A 14,508-nucleotide genomic window follows, 5' to 3' on the forward strand; every position below is an offset into this window, starting at 1 on the left:
CCAGCTTCCACAACTTGCCTGCTGTGTGATTTGGGGCAAGTCACTTAACCTCTCTGGGCCTCAGTTGCCTCATAATAATAATAATAATGTTGGTATCTGTTAAGCGCTTACTATGAGCCCTGAATGGGACAGGGACTGTATCCAGTCTCGTATCCACCCCAGTGCTGAACACAGTGCTTGGCACATGGCGGGCCCTTAATAAATACCATCGTCATTAATGTTAATAATGATGGCATTGATTTTTCTAAGCATTTCCTGACTCCACCCTAAGGGAGAGGCCTCCAGAGACAAGCAGTCGTGGGAACGCGTCAGGAAGGTGGCGGTGACTTTGCCCTAATTTTTTTTTCCTTTCTTTTCTTGACCTTTAAGCTTTCCCTCAATTCTATTTTAGGGTTGGCCTGGGACCTTTGTAAAATGGGTGTGCGTGAGTGATAACGATTGGGATATTACGTCCTTTATGCCAAGCACTGGGGTAGGTACAAGATGGTCAGATCAGACCCAGTCCCTGACCCTCCCCACCAAAGGGACGTATGATTGAAAAAGGGGCAGGGCCCGTGTCCAATCTAACCGGTACCTAGCTCGGCATTTAGAACGGTGCTCGACGCATAGTAAGCGCTTAACAAATAGCATAATCATTCGAGGAAGGGAGACCAGGAATCTTATCCCCATTTTACAGATGAAGAGATTGAGGTCCATAGAAGTTAAGTGGCTTGTTCACGGTCCCACAGTAGGCCAGTGGAAAAGCTGGGATTAGAACCCAGGTCTCCAGCCTCCCGGACCCATGATCTTTCTACTAGATCACGCTGCCTTTTCCAAAGCACTAAGGAGATTTTTGCAAACTACCAATTGGCAGGGTTCTTGCAGAGACAAAAATGGCAATCGCCTCCAGCCCTCTCAAAGCGCCCCACCTTAGCTGCCAGTGGACCCACCGTAGTCCCTCTCCTCCACACCCCCACCACCTTATCCCTCATCCCCAACACTTACTTCCATCTCAGCTAGTGTTTCCTGCCAAAAGCACATCCAGAGGAAGGGAAAGGAGAAGGGGAAGGAAGGGGGGAAAAGTGAGGGAGAATGTCTGGGTAACTCCAGGCTCACAGATCTTCCCGCTGACGGAAGAAGCTGAAGCATCTTCCACGGCCCTGCCGGGTGCAGGGCTAGTTCTTGCTCAACGTTTGCAAAAATAACTGACGATCTGACACCGTGTGGGACACACCTTTGGGAAATTAAAGAAAAGCAATTCATTAAAAAGATTTCTGTTTCACATCAAAAAAGAAAATGGCAGTGACTTTTTTTTTTTCCTGAACGGGGGAGCAGTGGCCTTCCTGGCACTGGTCTTCTCCACATTCATTCATTCAATTCATTCAACCATATTTATTGAGAGCGTATTCTGTGTGCAAAGCACTGTACTAAGCACTTGGGAGAATACAACAGAGCAACAGACACATTCCCTGCCCACAATGAGCTCACAGTCTAAAGGGGGAGACAGACATTACAGCGTGGCTCAGTGGAAAGAGCCAGGGCTTGGGAGTCAGGGGTCATGGGTTCGAATCCCGGCTCTGCCACTTAGCTGTGTGACTGTGGGCAAGTCACTTCACTTCTCTGTGCCTCAGTTCCCTCATCTGTAAAATGGGGATTAACTGTGAGCCTCACGTGGGACAACCCGAATACCCTGTATCTACCCCAGCGCTTAGAACAGTGCTCTGCACATAGTAAACGTTTAACAAATACCAACATTATTATTGACCTTGGGCAAGTCGCTTTACTTCTTGGTGCCTCAGTGACCTCATCTGGAAAATGGGGACTAAGACTGTGAGCCCCACGTGGGACAACCTGATCACTTTGTATCCCCCCAGCGCTTAGAACAGTGCTTTGCACATAGTAAGCGCTTAACAAATACCGTTATTATTATTATTAAAATAAAGAAATTACACATATATACATAAGTGCTGTGGGAATGAATAAAGGGAGCAGGTCAGGGTGATGCGGAAGGGAGTGAGAGAAGAGGAAGGTAGGGCTTATCGGGGGAAGGCTTCTTGGAGGAGATGTGCCTTCAATAAGGCTTTGAAGGAGGGGGAGAGTCATTGTCTGTCAGATATGAGGAGGGAGAACTGTACTAAGAGTTTGGAAAAGTATAATAATAATAATGTTGGTATTTGTTAAGCGCTTACTATGTGCCGAGCACTGTTCTAAGTGCTGGGGTAGACATAGGGGAATCAGGTTGTCCCACGTGGGGCTCACAGTCTTAATCCCCATTTTACAGATGAGGGAACTGAGGCACAGAGAAGTTAAGTGACTTGCCCACAGTCACACAGCCGATAAGTGACAGAGCTGGGATTCGAACTCATGAGTTCTGACTCCACAGCCCGTGCTCTTTCCACTGAGCCACACTGCTTATAGAAGTATGATATAACAGAGTTGGTAGACACGTTTCCTGCCTACATCTAGCTTCTAACCTAGAGTGGCAATCCAGTCAGAGGAACCCCTCTCTCTCCATCCACCTTCTCCTATCTCCTCAGGCCCCCGGCCTCCCCAGCCTGGACCACTCCCCTCACCCCTCAGAGACAGGGCCCTGGCCAGATCAGCAGAGGGGAGTGTTCCAGAAGGAGAGTTAGGATAAGGGCTAGCTCCTCCTACCCCACCTCCCTTCTCTTCTTCTACATCCCAGCCTGGACACTCTGCTCCTCTGGTGCCACTAACCTTCTCACTGTGCCTCGATATCACCTGTCCCACTGCTGACCCCTGGCCCATGTCCTACCTCTGGCCCTGAACGCCCTCCCTCCTCCAATCCACCAATCACTCTTTCCCCCTTCAAAGCCCTAATGAAGATGCACCTCCTCCAGGAGGCCTTCCCAGACTAAGCCCCCTTTTCCTCAGCTCCCCCTCCCCTCCGCGTCACCTCGACTCACTCCCTTTGCTCTTCCCCCCCGCTGTGCCCCATAGCACTTATCTATATATGTTTATATCTATAATTCTATTTATTTACATTGATGCCTGTTTACTTGTTTTAATGTCTGTCTCCTCCCCTGCTCCCCCCCCCCCCACCACAGACAGTAAGCCCATTGTGGGCAGAATTGTCTCTCTTTATTGCTGTATTGTACTTTCCCAATGCTTAGTACGGTGTCTGCCCACAGTAAGCGCTCAGTAAATATGATGGAATGAATGAATGAATGAATGAATAGGAGCCCTAGGGAGATGCACAACCTCTCCTAACCCCCTGCCAGGCCCCCTGTTCCCCTGCCCCCTTGTACCCCGTGTCCTCAAAGACTTGGTCAAGCAGAGAGCTTAATTTCCCAAAGGTGTACCCAACACCATGTCAGATTACCAGTTATTTTTGCATACACTGAGCAAAAAATACCTGCAGGAGGAGGCGGGGAACAGCCCCTTTTCCTTCTGGGAAATCCTTCTGACCTTGAACTTGACTTCCTACTTCCTCCACCCTGTCCCTGCTTACCAGGAAAGGAGCTAACTGGAATCACAAACACGAAGCCAGTCAGAAACAGTGGAGCCGGTAGCCCTGGGCTCCTTTCGCTTTGCCTCCCATCTTGGGCCTAGGCTGTGAGAAGAACATTTGATAATATTGGAACATTTCCACCAAGGGCAAGAGGTAACAGCTCCACACATTTGCAACCTGCAGTTAAGCTGGTCTGCAAAAGAGAGGGGAAGTAGAAAAGCCACCCCTTCACCTCTGGTTAAGCCCACCCCTTAGAGGACCTCCCCTGGGCAAATAAACTGGGCGTCCAAAACAGGGGCAGAGGTTTTGGTCGATCAATTGATCAATCTCAGGCATTTACTGAGCGCTGACAGTTCCAAGCTCTCTAGTAAGAGTTGGGGAAGCCTGGCAAATTTGAATCTAACATGGCCCCCGGTCTTCAAGGGATGCACAATTTTAACCTGGGGGAAAGAAACAGTCAAGGGAAAAGACCGCCAGAATCTCCAAAGAACAGGCCCAATCCAACAATTCAAAAGAGGTAAAAGTTCATTCTTTCTCTGCAGGAATTGTGATGATGATGATGACGGTATTTGTTAAGCGTTTACTATGTGCAAAGCACTGTTCTAAGCTCTGGGGTAGATACAAGGTAATCAGGTTGTACCACGTGGGGCTCACAGTCTTAATCCCCACTTTACAGATGAGGTAACTGAGGCACAGGGAAATTAAGCGACTTGCCCCAAATGACACAGCCGATAAGTGGCGGAGTGGGATTAGGACCCACATCCTCTGACTCCCAAGTTCTTTCCACTAAGCCATACTGCTGTGTGAGTTCTTTGTGGGCAGGGAATATGTCTCCCGAATGTACTCTTCCAACGGCTTATAGTGCTCTGCACACAGTAAGCACTCAGTAAATGTAACTGATGATTGATTCACCACTCCAGCAGGGCCATTCCCAGAATCCCAGGTTGGGAACAGTTTCTGTTGGCTCTCTACTCCCCTGGGGGGACGGGGAATCATGGGGAAAGGGTCTAGCCTCCTGCCCCCAATATAAATATCAAGATCAGATCAGACGCACCCACCAGGCCCACAGTCGAATGGGTAGATCTATTCAGGGCTCCGCAGCTGGTGTGTAGGGAGTCATTTGCATTAGAAGTGTATGGGTGGTTGATGAATTGGTCCGATATTATCAATCCTTAGTAGAAGGGGTTAAAGCAGCGTGGCTTAGTGAATCAAGCACGGAACTGGGAGATAGAAGGACCTGGGTTCTAATCCCGGTTCTACCATTTGTCTTCTGGGAGACTTTGGGCAAGTAGCTTCACTTCTCTGTGCCTCAGTTCTCTCCTTTGTAAAAGGGGAATTGAAACTGTGAGCCCCATGTGGGACAGGGACTGTGTCCAACCCGATTTGCTTGTATCCAACCCAGTGCTTAGTACAATGCCTGGCACCTAGTCAGTGCTTAGCAAATACCGCTATTATTATTATTATAATAACCCAGCATGGCTGGACCTCTCCCTGCCAATGGTCATAGGATGTGATCTGCCTCCGAGCTGGTGCCCATCAGCTCCCGGCGCAGTGGCCGCTGCTCTCTCCGATCCGGTGGTTGCCCTTGCCTCAGTCCGCTGCTGGGCCCGAGGAATCTATTTTTGATGGTTTTCTAAATAAAAAGCAAACAAACATGAGGCTTCTTGTCTGACCTCTTCCACTTGCCCTGGACTGGAAACCAGAGGGTCCAGTGAGGGGCCTCACATGCTTCCCCCCTCTGGGCTGATAAGGGAGGCACAGACAGACCTCAAGCAGCACGAACCTGCCAGTCAATCAATTATATTTATCGAGAACTTGATGATAATAATAACTGTGGTATTTGTTAAGCGCTTACTATGTGCCAGGCACTCCCTGTACTAAGTGCTGGGGTGAGTACAAGCAAATCGGGTTGGACACAGTCCCTGTCCCACGTGGAGCTCACAGTCTCAATCCCCATTTTACAGATGAGGTAACTGAGGCCTAGAGAAATTAAATGGCTTGCCCAAGGTCACACAGCAAACGAGTAGCGGATCTGGGATTAGAACCCACATCCTCTGACTCCCAAGCCCGTGTTCTTTCCACTACACTATGCTGCTTCACTTACTGTGTGCAGAGCACTGTACTAGGCACTTGGGAGAGGGCAATATGACAGAGTTGGTAGACACATTTCCTGCCCACAGTAAGCTTCCAGTCTAAAAGCTGGGGGATCCCCAAATGCTGCCCCCCAGAATGGGGTCCCTTCTGCTGCGAGGGTCAGCTCCGGTGTTGCCCACAGATGCTCCCCTCTAGACTAGAAGCTCCTTGTGGGCAGGGAATGTGTCTCTTCTATTGTATTTTTCCAAGCACGAAGTACAGTACTCTGTGCACAGTAATAATAATAATGATGACATTGGTTAAGCACTTACTATGTGCCAAGCACTGTTCTAAGCACTGAGGTAGACACAAGATAATCAGGTTGTCCCACGTGGAGCTCACAGTCTTAATCCCCATTAAGTTGCAGTTTGAAAAGCAGACAGAATTTCCCTGTGAAGGCCTGCACTATAAAAAAGCACACCAGAGAAGCAGCGTGGCCTAGTGGATAGAGCACAGGCCTGGGAGTTTTAAGGACCTGGGTTCTAATCCCAACTCTGCCACTTGTCTGCTCGGTGGCCTTGGGTAAGTCACTTCATTTCTCTGTGCTTCAGTCCCCTCATCTGTAAAATGGGGATTAACACTGGGCCACAGTGGGTCATGTCCATGTGGGTCACGGACTGTGTCCGACGTGATTAGTTTGCATCTACCCCAGTGGCTTAGTACAGTGCCCGCCACATAAGACCTTAACAAATATCATTTAAAAAAAAAAACACCCTCTGGATCTAGTGGATCTGGACCACATGCTACCATTAAATTTTCATTCAATCGTATTTATTGAGGGCTTACTGTGTGTAAAGCACTGAATTAAGTGCTTGGAAGAGTACGATATAACAATAAACGATAATGGTTGATAATGGTTGACTAAAGGTCAAGTCTAACCGTAGAGCTCCCAAGCCTTGATGGGCAGGTGGGTGTTCAAAGAGCCCTGGCCGCAAGAAGAGCTGGGTCCTGTGGACAAAGCCAAGGCCCCACTTCTCATTTGGGGGATTTCCAGTCTCCCTGGCATTCTCGAGGGCCAGGGCCTGCTCGAGTCAGGTCACAGGGCTGCCTTGCCAGGAGGGAGTGAGGTCTCAAGGAGGCCCACACGAGGTAGAATAATAATAATAATAATGCTGATATTTGTTGAGCACTTACCATGTGCAAAGCACTGTTCTAAGCGCTGGGGGATACAAGGTGATCAGGTTGTCCCACGTGGGGCTCACAGTTTTAACCCCCATTTTAATAATAGTGATAATAATGTTGGTATTTGTTAAGCGCTTATAATGTGCCGAGCACTGTTCTAAGCACTGGGGTAGATACAGGGTAATCAGGTTGTCCCAAGTGAGGCTCACGGTCCCCATTTTACGGATGAGGTAACTGAGGCACAGAGAAGTGAAGTGACTTGCCCACATTCACACAGCTGACAAGTGGTAGATCCGGGATTAGAACCCATGACCTCTGACTTCCAAGCCCGGGCTCTTTCCACACTGAGCCACGCTGCTTCTCAACAATCTTGCTTCCTGGAGTTCCATCTCTTGCCTGCCCAAAACAAAAACGACTTTGGCGATTGTGGGCAGGGAATGTGTCTGTTTATTGTTGCATTATACTCTCCCAAGTGCTTAGTACTGTGCTCTGCATACAGTAAGCGCTCAATAAATACACCCGAGTGAATAAATGAATGAAACAGCCTAGGACCCTTGAGGAGGCGAGGTCTCCGCTCCCAAAGACATAAGCAACCCAAGTTCCAGCACTATGGTAACTACAAAAAGCAGCATGGCACAGCACATAGATCACTGGCCTGGGAGTCCGAAAGTCATGGGTTCTAATCCCAGCTCTACCTGTCTGCTCTGTGACCTTGGGCGAGTCACCTCACTTCTCTGTGGCTCAGTTTTCTCTTCTGTAAAATGGGGGCTGAGACTGTGAGCCCCACATGCGACAGGGACCGTGTCCAACCTGATTTGTTTGTATCCACTCCAGCGCTTAGTACAGTTCCTGGCACATAGTAAGCACTTAACAAATACCATCGTTATTTTCACGTCTCCAGGTTCTCTTAATTTTTCTGGGCCTCAGTTTCCTCATCTGTAAAACGGGGAACAAATACCTGTTCCTGCTCCGCCTTAGACTGCGAGTCCCACGTAGGACAGGAACTGGGTCTGACGCATAGTGCCTGGCGCATAACAAGTGCTTAACAAACGGCAATGAGATGATCATTATTATTACTAAGCCTTTAGCACAGTGTTTGGCGGATAGTGAGCACTTAAGCAACACCACAATTATCATCATTATTGTTAGGTTGAGCTGGGGCTCGCGAGGAGTGCCAGGGGCCGCGTCCCCAGTTTCTGCTGACTCATGCCTCTCGATGGCTGAGTCACGACGCCTCAGCGGCGAACACCATTTCACATTTCCCAGAGGCCACAGGACCCTTGACCCAAAGAGAAGGAAAATCTGCAAAAAAGGAAAGCCAGAGGTGAGAAGAAAACACATCAAGGCAATGACGGCGAGCTAGTCGATTCAGCCTGGAAAGACCCAGCCTGGAATAAAAGAACCATCGTTCTAAAGGACGACGACGGAATCACAGCTCCGAGTTCTGAAGATTCAATGTCCATTAATCGTTCATTCCCTCTGGCTCTCCAGTCCGGTTCCTTAAACCTGTGAGAGTAGAGCGGAAGGAGTGTGGCCTGGTGGAAAGAGTCCACGCCTGGAGTCGGAAGGCCTGGGTTGTAATCCCGGCTCTGCTACATATCTGCTGAATGGACTTTGGCAAGTCACTTAACTTCTCTGTGCCTCAGTTTCCTCAGTTGTAAAGTAGGGATTCCATACCTGTTCTCCCTCCTAGGCTCTGAGCCCCATGTGGGACAGGGACTCTGTTGGACCTAATTAACTGGTATCTACCCCAGAGCTTAGAACAGTGTGTGATACATAGCAAGTGCTTAACGACAGAAGAGAAGGAGGAGGTGGAGGAGGAGGAGAACACAAAGGTATGAGGAAGCTGGCCTTGCATTAAACTGTATCCTCCTGGAGGGTAGGGGCCATGGCTTTGATTTTTATTGTACTCGCCAGAGGCCTGAGACGGATCCCTGCACACAAAAAGGCCTCAATAAACATGGTTGCATGAATGAATATGCCAAATCTCTCCATCAGTGGTATTTATAGAGCACTTACTGTACTAAGCGACTGGTAGAGTTTAATACAATATTGTTGGTAGACACAATCGCTGCCCTCGAAGGACTTTCAATCGAGTCGGGGAGACATTAAAATAAATCACAGGTAGAGAATGACCTTTCAGACTTTCCTTGAGTTTAATCAATCAATCAATCAATGGTATTTATTGAGCACTTACTATGTGCAGAACACTGTATCAAGCACTTCGGAGAGTACAATACAGTGGAATTAGAAGGTATGTTCCCCTCCCATAACAAGCTTCCAATCTAGAGTTTATGAATGCATTTTTCTCCCCACAACCTGCTCTTATTTTTCTCTTGGCCCGTGAACACCTGCCTGGAGACCAATACTGTGTGATCATTGTTCATTGAGTACTTACTGTGTGCAGAACACCATACTAAGGACTTGGGAGAGCACAATCTGACAATAATAATAATAATGGTATTTATTAAGTACTATGTGCCAGGCACTGTACTAAGTGCTGGAGTAGATACTAGCAAATGAGGTTGGACATAATCCCTGGCCTATAGGGGGTTCACAGTCTCAATCCCCCATTTTACAGATGAGGTAACTGAGGCCCAGAGAAGAAAAAATGACTTGCCCAAGGTCACACAGCAGACAAGTGGTGGAGCTAGGATTAGAACCCATGACCTTCCGATTTCCAGGCCCGTGCTCTATCCACTACTGTTGCTGCTGCATGTTGCTTCTCTAACAGCAGAGTTGGTAGTACAGTGCTCTACACATAGTAAGCGCTCAATAAATATGAATGAATGAATGAATGAATGCTCACGTTCCCTGCCCACAGTGAGCTTACAGTCTAGAGGGCTGATCTATAATAATAATAATAATACTGTTGGTATTTGTTAAGCACTTACTATGTGCAGAGCACCGTTCTAAGCGCTGGGGTAGACAGAGGGTAATCAGGTTGTCCCAAGTGAGGCTCACAGTCTTAATCCCCATTTTACAGATGAGGGAACTGAGGCACAGAGAGGTTAAGTGACCTGCCCAAAGTCACATAGCTGATAAGTGGCAGAGCCGGGATTTGAACCCATGACCTACATAGGCAGTCGGAGTAAGTAGCATTCTCAGCGCTCTTACTAGTCCCGTAGGCTGAGGAGGCTGTACTTCAACAATCGATCGATTGTATTTATTGAACGCTGACTGTATGTAGATCACTGTAATAAGAACTTGTGGGAGTACAGTACAATAGAGTTGGTAGATATGATGATGATGATGATGATGGTATTTGGTAAGCGCTTGCAACATGCCAGGTACTGTACTAAGCACAGGGGTGGCTACAAACAGATCAGGTTGGACACAGTCCTTGTCCCACAGAGGGCTCTACAGTCTTCATCCCCATTTAACAGATGAGGTAACTGAGCCCCAGAGAAGTGAAGGGGCTTGACCAAGGTCACACATAATCCCTGTACATAAAATTGGTGGTGGACTTTTCTAACGGGGGTCATTAGGATTCTTTCTAAATTGATCTCGATTCTGACACCCGAGCCAGTTAACGGCTCATAAAGTCCAAGGATAAAGCCTCCCGGAGTTTCGTCTAGAGCGGGAAACTGCTGCACAAATTTTTCAATCCCGATTTGAATCTCGTAGCCAGACCAAGGGTGTGTACTCTGGAAAACCCTTTGAAATCTCTTCCCACCCACTCTGCTCTGAGGAAGCCCTAGACTGTTGACTTTTAGGGCCCAGCGGAAGATACCTCTGTTTGTTTTGGCTTCCTCATGGTCCCAGAGTGTCCCAGTTTGGGAGCTATTTGTGAATTTGGTTTCTGCTCTGCCTTCTTTCTTTAAATTTAGACGCTCAGGGTTTTTCAAAGAGTTTGTTCATTTGCCTCCAGATTTTTGGTGAGAGGGTGTGGGTCCTTTTGCCCCAAACTGAAGACCCTGACAACTTCTTTATCTAAAAATGGGCATTTGAGCTGTCTTCCGGACAGTGCCACTCTGGGTGGGGTGGAGGTGTTGGATGGTCCCCGCCTGGATTTACTATTGCAGAGGAGTGAGTGTAACAAACCCGAGCGGGCCCAATCCAATGATTTCTTTTTTATCTGTTAAACACTTACTATGTTACAGGCACTGTACTAAGCACTGAGGTAGATACAAGCTCATCAGGTTAGACAAAGTTCATGTTCCCCATGGGCTTCTCCCAGTCTTACTTCCCATTTTACAGATAGGTAGGCAAGGGAGAGAAATGAAGTGATTTGCCCAAGCAGACAAATGATGGAGCTGGGATTAGAACCCAGGTTCTTCTGACTCCCAGGCCAATGCTCTATCCTCTAGACCACACTGCTTCTCAAAACAAAAGACTTTCTGTGGCCTCCCCACCCTAGGCCAACCTCGGGCTAGGACGATCCAAGCAACCAACCCCGGTTCCGTTTGTCCTGGAAATCAAACGTCACCCCTGCCCACACCTGCCCCCCTCAACATCGCCACACCCCACTACCCCTTCATCTTCACATCTGACTGACCACCGCTCACTCCATCTCCCCTTTTAAAAATGCCATCTCTTCCAGGAGGCCTCCCATGATTAATCGCTCAGGTCCACACCTTATTTCGTCTCCAACTCTAGCACTTCCCCTAAGTATCTGGGTCCTCCCCCAGGCCCCACATGTATTTTGAAACTCTCTCGCTTCCCCTACTTGTAATTTATTTTGCGGGTCCGACTTCTGAACAGACTATAATAATAATGCTGGTATTTGTTAAGCGCTTACTATGTGCAGAGCACTGTTCTAAGCACTGGGGTAGACACAGGGGAATCAGGTTGTCCCACGTGGGGCTCACAGTCTTAATCCCCATTTTACAGATGAGGTAACTGAGGCACCGAGAAGTGAAGTGACTTGCCCACAGTCACACAGCTGACAAGCGGCAGAGTCGGGATTCGAACCCGTGACCTCTGTCTCCGAAGCCCGTGCTCTTTCCACTGAGCCACGCCGCTTCTCTCTTTGAGAACAGGAAGCGTGTCTACTGACTCTCTTGTACCTTCCCAAGTCCTCTGCACAGTGTAAGTGCTCAATAAATACTATGGATCGACTGGAGAAGCAGCTTGGCTTATTGGAAAGAGGATGGGCTTGGGAGTCGGGGGTTGTGGGTTCTAAACCTGGATCCGCCACTTGTCAGTTGTGTGACTTTGGGCAAGTTACTTAACTTCTCCGTGCCTCACTTACCTCATCTGTAAAATGGGGATTAAGACTGTGTCCCCCATGTGGGACAACCTAATTACCTTGTAATAATAATAATAATAATGATGTTGGTATTTGTTAAGCGCTTACTATGTGCCGAGCACTGTTCTAAGCGCTGGGGTAGACATAGGGGAATCAGGTTGTCCCACGTGGGGCTCACAGTCTTAATCCCCATTTTACAGATGAGGGAACTGAGGCACAGAGAAGTTAAGTGACTTGCCCACAGTCACACAGCCAACAAGTGGCAGAGCTGGGATTCGAACTCATGAGCCCTGACTCCAAAGCCCATGCTCTTTCCACTGAGCCACGCTGCTTCTCCGCTGCCCCAGTGTACTATGTACCCCAGTGCTTGGAACAGTCCTTGGCACATAGTAAGTGCTTAATAAGTACCATCATTAATGTTATTATTATTAATTCATTCAATCATATTTATTCATTCATTCATTCAACAGTATTTATTGACCACTTACCATGTACAGAGCACTGTACTAAGCACTTGGAATGTACAAATCGGTAACAGATAGAGACAGTCCCTGCCCTTTGACGGGCTTACGGTCTAATCGGGGGAGACGGACAGACGAGAACAATAACAATAAATAGAGCACTGTACAATCTGCCAACCAATAGAGACAATCCCTACCCAACAATGGGCTCACAATCTAGAAGGGGGGAGATATACACAAAACAAAACAAGACAAGTAGACAGGCTTCAATAGAATCAATATAAATAAATAGAATTTACACATCATTAATAAAATTAATAGAATAATAAAATAATAAATAGGTTTGTTAGTAAGTGAGTCAAATTTCAAAACCCCCAGACCCTTTAGGCCCCGAGAAGAAGACAGGGTCTACGATTCATTTTTTTTTAACGATATTTGTTAAGCGCTTTCTCTGTCTTGTTGTCTTAGCTGTTGAGTCGGCTCTGACCCATAGGGACTCCATGGACACATCTCACCCAGAACATCCCACCTCCATCTGCATTCATTCTGGTAGTGTAGCCATGCAGTTTTCATGGGAAAAATATGGAAGTGGTTTACCATTGCCTTCTTTGGCCCAGTAAACTCGAGTCTCTGCCTTCGACCCTCTCCCGTGCCGCTGCTGCCCAGCACGGGTGAATTTTGACTTGTAGCGGATGGCCTTCCACTCTCTAGTCACTGGCCAAGCTAGGAATGGAATGGGTAGGCCTCTGCTTGACTCTCCCTTCCGTAGTCGAGACTAGTAGATTACTGGAAACTCTCCAGGTGCGATCCTGAGAGGGGGGCTAACTCTGTACCAGGCACCATGCTACGCGCTGGGGTAGATGCGGGAAAAAACAGGCTGGACACAGTCTAGGTCCCATATGGGGCTCACAGTCTTAATCCCCATTTTATAGATGAGGCCACTGAGGTCCAGAGAAGTGAAGCCATTTCCCTAAGGTCGGGCAACAGACAAGTGGCGGAACTGGGATTAGAACTCAGGTCCTCTTACTGCCAGGCCTGTGCTCTATCCACTAGGCCATGCTGCTTCCCTTTTTTTCCTTCCCTTCTTTTCATCCCTTCACTGTCCCCAACTCGAGAGCAGGTCCGGCCGCAGTGGGAGGGCAGGGATCCAGACTTAACCAGATCCCCAGATCACCGGGAGCAGCCCGACCCCAAGCCCCCGACCCCGGCGGAGGGAGGCCAAGCTTGGCAAAGAGGCTAGCGAGCCCCCCTCGCGGAGGAAGGGTGTCTGTGGGCCCACTGCCTCGCCCACAGAGCGCTGTTGCCAAAGAGCTTCTGGGAAGAGTCACTGTGGGAGCAGTCACTGTGGATTCACCAGGGTGAGTCAGGTGGTGCATGAATGGACACAGGACAGGCAAATCATAAAACCACAATGACCACAGCCTCCCTACGCGATTTCCCTCCCTCAAGGAAATCCTGCATTTGACAAAACCCGTATCCTCACGGACACGAACCTTTTACACCCACACCCCGCCCTACGCCACCGTGCCACTGGGCAAACAGCCTGGGTTATGTCCCCCTCTGAACCGAAAGCTCACTGTGGGCAGGGAATATGTCTGTTATACTACTTCATTGTCCTCTCCCAAGCACGTAGTACAATGCTCTGCCCAGTAAGCACTCGATAAATATGATTGGCTGACTGACTGTAAGCTCGTCCTCTAGACTGTAAACTCATTGTGGGCAGGGAATATATGTTATATTGTTCTATTGTCCTCTCCCAAGCGCTTAGTGCAGTGCTCTGCACACGATAAGCGCTCAATAAATACAATTGACTGACTGACCGACTGCCTGCACTGCCTTCTAAAAGCCTTTAAATGGGCTCGTGCCTCTGCCGGCACTGGCTGAAGAATAGGAGAGTTCTAGGTTCCCTCTCCTTCCCCAGAAGTCTATCCGTCAGTCAGACTTACTCGGAAACCTGCTTGGGGCGTGTGTACATCACCAACGCCCAGAAGAGAGGCACGTCTGGATCCGGTCATCTGATGGAGACGGGATCGGTAAAGCCATATGGGGCAAGTGGTGAAATCTCCAACAGTGGATGGCCTGAATTAGTTGCATACTTCCAAGCCTTCTCTGGGCCCTTGTCATTTGGGTGGGCATTGCTCAAACCTCAG

At 48.4% G+C, this 14,508-nt stretch overlaps 1 non-coding gene across 1 annotated transcript; it reads right to left on the bottom strand.

Moving 5' to 3' along the window:
* Window positions 1-13,039: 13,039 nt before the first annotated feature.
* On the bottom strand, window positions 13,040-13,177 carry LOC114815622. The gene has a single exon (XR_003763422.1). It is a non-coding gene; the product is annotated as a small nucleolar RNA SNORA7 (small nucleolar RNA).
* Window positions 13,178-14,508: the final 1,331 nt, after the last annotated feature.

This window comes from Ornithorhynchus anatinus, chromosome 1, assembly GCF_004115215.2.
Source record: "Ornithorhynchus anatinus isolate Pmale09 chromosome 1, mOrnAna1.pri.v4, whole genome shotgun sequence".
Taxonomy (NCBI): domain Eukaryota; kingdom Metazoa; phylum Chordata; class Mammalia; order Monotremata; family Ornithorhynchidae; genus Ornithorhynchus; species Ornithorhynchus anatinus.